Source organism: Tachyglossus aculeatus, chromosome 2 (genome assembly GCF_015852505.1).
Source record: "Tachyglossus aculeatus isolate mTacAcu1 chromosome 2, mTacAcu1.pri, whole genome shotgun sequence".
In the NCBI taxonomy this organism is placed as follows: Eukaryota; Metazoa; Chordata; class Mammalia; order Monotremata; family Tachyglossidae; genus Tachyglossus; species Tachyglossus aculeatus.
The window spans coordinates 84641867-84649475 of NC_052067.1; positions in this window are offsets into that span (position 1 = coordinate 84641867).

A 7609-nucleotide genomic window follows, 5' to 3' on the forward strand; every position below is an offset into this window, starting at 1 on the left:
GCTCAGTTCGTGGGAAGAAGGTAGTGGGAGGGCAGGATTGTGAAGAAATTACCCGCCTTCCAATAACCACTGAACTGAGAAGCCTCCCAGGAATCCCACCGGGGCGGCTCTTTCGCTTCAAAACCCCTAGCAAATGCCGCTATATCTACAACAGATAGGTAATGCTCCCAGGGGCAGGAGTGAGAACAGAGCATGTCACAAAGAGGGTACAAAGGATAATCCTCTTAAACCAGACTAACTGGCCTCGCAATCACAAACCGAGGGTCATTTTTCCTGCCAATTCTCTCCTTCCTGCCCATGTGGGATCCTCAATTTATAGCTTGTGTCATCTTTTAGTGATTGCTTCAGAGTCCAAAGTCCCAGATGGGTTTCTGAACCTTTGTCTCCATGTCAGCTCAGTGTTCGTATGAAATCCATCACAATCAAGATACTATTTATTAAATGCTTACCACGTGCCCAGCACTGTGCTAAGCACTATGACAGATCAGACATACTCAATATAGAGCTGAGTACAGCTTACTAAGTAGCAGTTTGATTTAATTCATTCCTAAGAATGGGTAAGTGTGGATGAATGCTTTGATTCTGGTTTGGGACCAGTCAATCAGGCCCTCCTAGGGCCTAACTCCCAACAGCCACTACTCAGACAATACCCAGTGGCTCCGGTTTACTCTTAGTGCTGAAGGCTTCTAGAAAACGAGGTCAGTTTGAATGCAAATGCGGTCCTCCTATTTCTTATGGCATTTGATAAGCACTTGCTATGTGCCAGGAACTGTACTAAGCACTGGGACTTTGTCCAAGGTCACACAGCAGACAAGTGACAGAGCTGGGATTAGAACCCAGGTACTTCTGAAGCCCAGGCCCGTGCTATGTCCATTAGGCCAAGCTAGCCTGCACTGCTTTACCATATTGTTATACTGAATTTTATTGATTCTCTCTCTTTCCATTACGTTTCACTTGCTCCCAAATTTTCCCATTTGTACTCGACCTTCTAGAATGGGAAATGCACTTATTGTCCATCTCTTTAATGGTGGAAGCATGATGTTAGTTAAGCAATATTTACGCATCCTGTTTGGGCATTTAACATTTGAAGTCCACAAAAGGAAATTGTAACTTTGCCTCCCCTTTGATTAAGATTGGGGTACTAAATCAGAAGCTGGACACCACAGTGCCTTCTATAAAAGCTAGGAGTTGGACCCCAGATATCTACATCTCTGCCCCTGCTCTCTCTCCCTCCCTTCAGGCTTGGGTCTCCTCCTGTCTTCAGGACAACACCATCTGGATGTCTGCCCGCCATCTAAAACTCAATATGTCCAAAACTGAACTCCTTGTCTTCCCTCCCAAATCCTGCCCTCTCCCTGACTTTCCCATCACTGTTGACGGCACTACCATCCTTCCCGTCTCACAAGCCCGCAACCTTGGTGTCATCCTCGACTCCGCTCTCCGCAACATCGCCAAGATCCGCCCTTTCCTCTCCATCCAAACCGCTACCTTGTTGGTTCAACCTCTCATCCTATCCCGACTGGATTACTGCATCAGCCTCCTCTCTGATCTCCCATCCTCCTGTCTCTCCCCACTTCAGTCTATACTTCATGCTGCTGTCCAGATCATCTTTGTGCAGAAACGCTCTGGGCACGTTACTCCCCTCCTCAAAAACATCCAGTGGCTACCAGTCAACCTGCGCATCAAGCAAAAACTCCTAACTCTCGGCTACAAGGCTGTCCATCCCCTCGCCCCCTCCTACCTCACCTCCCTTCTCTCCTTCTACAACCCAGCCTGCACCCTCCACTCCTCTACCACCACTAACCTCCTCAATGTACCTCTTTCTCGCCTGTCCCACTGTTGACCCCCGGCCCACGTCCTTCCCCTGATCTGGAATGCCCTCCCTCCACACATCCGCCAAGCTAGCTCTCTTCCTCCCTTCAAAGCCCTACTGAGAGCTCACCTCCTCCAGGAAGCCTTCCCAGACTGAACCCCCTTTTTCCTCTCCTCCTCACCATGCCCCCCACCCTACCTCCTTCCCTCCCAACAGTACCTGTATATATGTTTGTACAGATTTATTACTCTATTTATTTTACTTGTACATATTTACTATTCTATTTATTTTCTTAATGATGCACATCTAGCTTTATTTCTATTTATTCTGATGACTTGACACCTGTCCACATGTTTTATTTTGTTGTCTGTCTCTCCCTTCTAGACTGTGAGCCTGTTGTTGGGTAGGGACTGTCTCTATAGGTTGCTGACTTGTACTTCCCAAGCACTCAGTACAGTGCTCTGCACATAGTAAGTGCTCAATAAATATGAATGAATGAATGAATACATGAATGAATGAGGCTGAACAGAATTACTGGGTACCAGTGCAAGGTAAAGTGGCTGTGAAGCATCATGGCCTACTGGGTAAAGCATAAGCTTGAATCAGAAGGAGCTGGGTTCTTAATCCCAGCTTCCTTCACTTGTCAGCTGTGTGACCTTGGGTAAGTCACTTCACTTCTTTGTGACTCAGTTCCCTCATCAGCAAAATGGAGATTAAGACTGTGAGCACCATGTGGGACATGGACTGTATCCAACCTGATTAGCTTGTATCTACCCCATTGCTTAGTACAGTGCAGGGTACACAGTAAGTGCTTAATACCATAAAAAAAAAATTGGCTAAGGTTAGTAAAAGAATCACAGGCTGGCATTTCATCCTTCCAGGGATTCATCAGCACGGTGCAGCTGTTGTGTCAGCAGGGGAAAGTGTCAATCTTCGCTAGTAACAGATACTCAAAAAAATAGTGTAATGGACACTTCCTTACATATAGTTGTTTGAGGCATCTGGAATGATGAAGTGGATGGATTTCAGTTCATCGTGCGTTTGAAAAAATATTATAAAAACAAAGAAATCCACACACTAAAGCACTTTTCAAAAATCTACAAAAATGTAGACTGTGTACTTTACTTCTTATATTTGCTTTCTTCGTACTTTAGAAGGATTTAGCTTCCAGGCATATATGTTTTCAGGATTCTTCAAACTGAAGGAGTAGTCTGAAAAACTGTGAATATAATTAGATATGGGATATGTTTAACAGCTGGAGGGATTTCACACTTAGGACCCAATTTATGAAACTTAGTTGCTGGCATTGTTTCAACACCAGCCCTGGAAGTCATAATTTCCCGAGGATTTTTTTTCTGGATTTGGAAATTATTTGTGTATGGAAAATATATCATTTTTAAAACAAAGTTATCGTAGCTGTACCAAGCTGGGCGTGAATGGGCGACTTCAGATACAAGGCTGGACAACATTATCCTAGTTAAATATAAGGTCCAGGGTATTACTTGTCTTGAAAAGTCTTTTGAAAAATGTCTACACATTAGAATTCCATCACCTTTTTCATGTTCTTTAGCAGAGTGGATGCAGTGCTTTACTTTGTTGTTGTTAAGGACTACAAAGTAGACACTTAATAGAGCAGCTGTATATTCATAGGGAGGTGTGAGTGGATGTGGAAGTTGGGAGAATTTCCAGCTAAGGGACACAGACTACATGATAAAGTTGAGGTCCAACTTCTTTCATGCTTTTCTTTGCTTGTTTAAATCTTTTTTATTAGGCTAGAGTGGTTCATAATGGACTATTAGAGATAAAATTTAGAGAAAGTTAGTGACATTAGTAACACTAGCAGAGTTTAGGTAAAATCAGGGACAACTGGTTCAAGATGGATGATTTGTAAGCTCCTAGAGGGCAGGGGTCACATCTACCAACCTTAGTGTACTCTCCCAAGCATTTAGTACAGGGCTCTGTACCCAGTAATTGCTCAATAAATGCAGATGATTTATTAATAGAGGGAAAAGTGAGGGGAATTAGAAGGTATAGTCTTAGTCATACAGTGAGATATTAGCCAAAGTGGCCAGTGTACCAATTCCTCCAAGTATCAGTGAATCAATCACTAGTATTCATTGAGCAATTACTGTGTGCAGAGCACTTTTCCAGATGCTTGGAAGAGTACAGTATAACTAAGTTGGTAGACACATTTTCTCTCAACTATCCCTGGATATTGTCAGAGACAAAATACTGGGGGAGAACCAGTAAACAATTTCTTATTTCATAGTTTTTAACCATGATTCTGGCAAATCTGACTTGCATTGAAGCTTAGATCTTGGCATATAAAACAAGTTAAAGAACAAGTTGATAACTGGCAGTTGGTCTGGGCTGAAGGTGCTCCATGAATAGGCAGTCTGAATTCAATCGAGGACTTCTAAGCAATCCTGAAGAAGGTATGAACCCAAAGCGCTTAGAACAGTGCCTGGCACATAGTGCTTAACAAATATCCCACTACCAAGGCACTGCCATTAAATACAGATGTTTGCCCAATCAATAAATAATATATATGGGGTACTTACTTTGAGAAGATCCCTTCACTAAGCTCTTGGGAGAATTCAACAGAGTGAGTTATCAGACACAATCCCTGCTTTCAAGGAATTTACAATCTACGGGGAAGACAGTCACTAAAGTAAATTATAGATAGAAGGAAGTAATAGAGTAGAAAGATGTCCACATATATGTGATGGGACATTGTGACTATTCAAGTGTTAATATGGCCCTGAAGTGTCAAAATATCAGTTGGAACATACAAGCTGCGGAGTTCAGAAATCACCTTGGGAAGGCCTTTCAAGGAGATGCAATTTCAGCAGCTGTTGAAGATGGGGAGAATCCCCTTCACTAAAGACCAGGAAAGCAATTCAAAGGAATGACAATTAAACTCTTGGTCTCTTCTTAACACACCTCCCACCATCAGCAATGAGGTCCTATTAAGAACAATTAATTTGCCAATATATAAAGACCAGTTTATATATACAATATATAAACATATATATAATATATAATATTATATATTATTATAAATATATAATATTATATATATAAATATATATAAAGTAGGAGGCCTTCCCAGACTGAGCCCCCTCCTTCCTCTCCCCCTCCTCCCCCTCCCCATCCCCCCGCCTTACCTCCTTCCCCTCCCCACAGCACCTGTATATATGTATATACATTTGTACAAATTTATTACTCTATTTATTTATTTATTTTACTTGTACATATTTATTATATTTATTTTATTTGGTTTGTATGTTTTGCTTTTCTTGTCTGTCTCCCCCTTCTAGACTGTGAGCCCGCTGTTGCGTAGGGACCGTCTCTATATGTTGCAAACTTGTACTTCCCAAGCACTTAGTACAGTGCTCTGCACACAGTAAGTGCTCAATAAATACGATTGATTGAATAAATGAATAATATAACATATTTATGTTTATATAATGACTCCCTTGGAGTCATAAATAATAACAAAACTCCTCTATCTGATGGCATAACTTTCCATGATGTTCAGCAGGAGGGTGTCTTTTTCAGACACCTGTACCTGTTATTTTTTTTAAAAAAGGTATTTGTTAAGCACTTACTATGTGCTAGGCATTGTACTACGCACTGCGGTAGATACAAGGCAATTAGGTTGGGAACAGTCCCTGTTCTACATGGGGCTCACGGTCTTAATCCCCATTTTGCAGATGAGGCAACTAAGGTGCAAAGAAGTTAAATGATTTGCCCAAAGCCACACAACATACAAGTGGCAGAGAGAGGATTAGAAACCAGGTCCTTTTGACCCCCGGGTCTGTGCTCTGTCCATTAGGCCATGCTGCTTCTCTTCCTCAACATACAGAATAGTGAGAAAATGACACAGAATTTCAAAGTTGCCACCATATCACCATCTTCAGTAAGAAAGGTGAAAAAAGTAATAGCAGATACTACCATACAATGTCATTGCCCTAAACTTCTGACAAAATCCAAGCTAGAGTTCTCCAGGACCAGCTACTGAACATTGCAATCATACGTTCCTAGAATCATCATAGCTCTGCTTCAGAGCACAGTGGGCACACTGGATGTGATCTTTGATGTATGCCAGACCCAGAAGAAGGTCAAGCAATAAAGTTCGTGGTATCTATTAACCACCATCAACAGAATAAGGCTCTATTCAAGCAGATTGATTGTCCTGGGAAGTTTCTTGGGACCGTTTTGCATTTTTTTTTTTTTACAAAGATGAGATTAAAATGCCAAAGAATAAGCACTGGATTCCCTTTCAACAACACAATAAGGGACATTTTTTGGGTGCCCAAAGGAGCCGTGACTTTGGATTCCACATTGGCCTTTTCAGCCACACACAGATTCCTAAGTGAAATCACTGTTAGTAGAGTCCTCTTCAAATACAAAAAACAACTATATATTTATTTTAGAATGAAGCCTTGCAGATATATTCAAAAAATCCAAGAGCCATCAACACTGTCACTACCCAACAAAATATCTATCTTCCCCAACTCCATTCTTGAACCCTTCCCTAATCTAAATTGTCCAGCCCTTTCTATAAGTCTCCTAGCACCAACTGATGATCTTTGTACCCCTATTGCAGAACTGAGTGACCTTTGGGCGATCAAAATATTTTGATTTCCCTATTGATTAAAACATATATTGATTAAAAAGAGGTCTTCTCAAGTTTTTTTTTTAGTTTTTCCTGTCTTCAAATGCAAAAATTAAATTTAAGTATTATGATTTTAAAATCCAAATAAGCATACGACTTATCGCTAAGGTTTATGGAACTATTCTCTGAAAATACCCATGCAGATTACCATGCTTCAGGGATCTAGAAGAAAGTAGTCGATGAACTGAAAAGGAATTCCATAGCACCTCTTTCCTAATCTTCATTGAGAGAATCCGGGAGGAGACAATTCCGTGGAGTTGACTGGTGTCATCTACACTTTCACTGACCACATGGTGGACTTGGATTGAGGACTGTAAGGAGTAAAAAATAGGTGGCCCTAGATATTATTTGAATGTATCTACAAAGCTAATCTAAATTAAGGATTGTCAAAAAGAGAAGATTACATCCCTCCCCTGTGCCTGTCATATATACACAGCAAGTATTAAATATCCTTTTGCCCTCCTATTTGTTCTACCACACACTTCAAACAAATCCTGCTTGGACCACAGCCTGATACAATAAATGGAAGTATTCTATGACCCTGGTTATGTCCTCAGCTTCTGGCAGGCTCAGATACTTCCAGTATATGTCAATGTAAGCTGGAACATGGGGTGCACTACCCAGTTTTTCTTTGACCCAGAAAACTAATGCTTATACAATCTGTTTATCCCTAGCTTTATTTTAGCACCTGGGGGGTGGGGCTGTTGGAGAGGGGGGTGCAGAAGAGGTGCCAGGAGGTTGAATAAAAGCTGTCAGGTGGCAAACAAAAAGGATCAGGTGTCTCCACATTAAGAGCCAATAGCAGAAGCTGGCAAGATTGAAGCCCAGGAGGAAATACAGGTCTAATATTAATAAACACCTGCCTGGCATTACTGTACCTGTTGGACGTGTCCCAGTAAGATAATTAATCGACTGAACTTGACAAAACAATTTTCTCTAAATCCTAAAGCAGTATTCATTACAAGGTCATTCTGAATCTGCTCCACCAACTGTGAGAAAGGCACCAGAAACCCAGACATGTAGTGTTACATAAAGCTGGCAGATTCACACAATCACTGCCCTGAACTAATTCAAAATAAAGCTTATGCTGAAAATATGAAAATTCTGCATTTTCA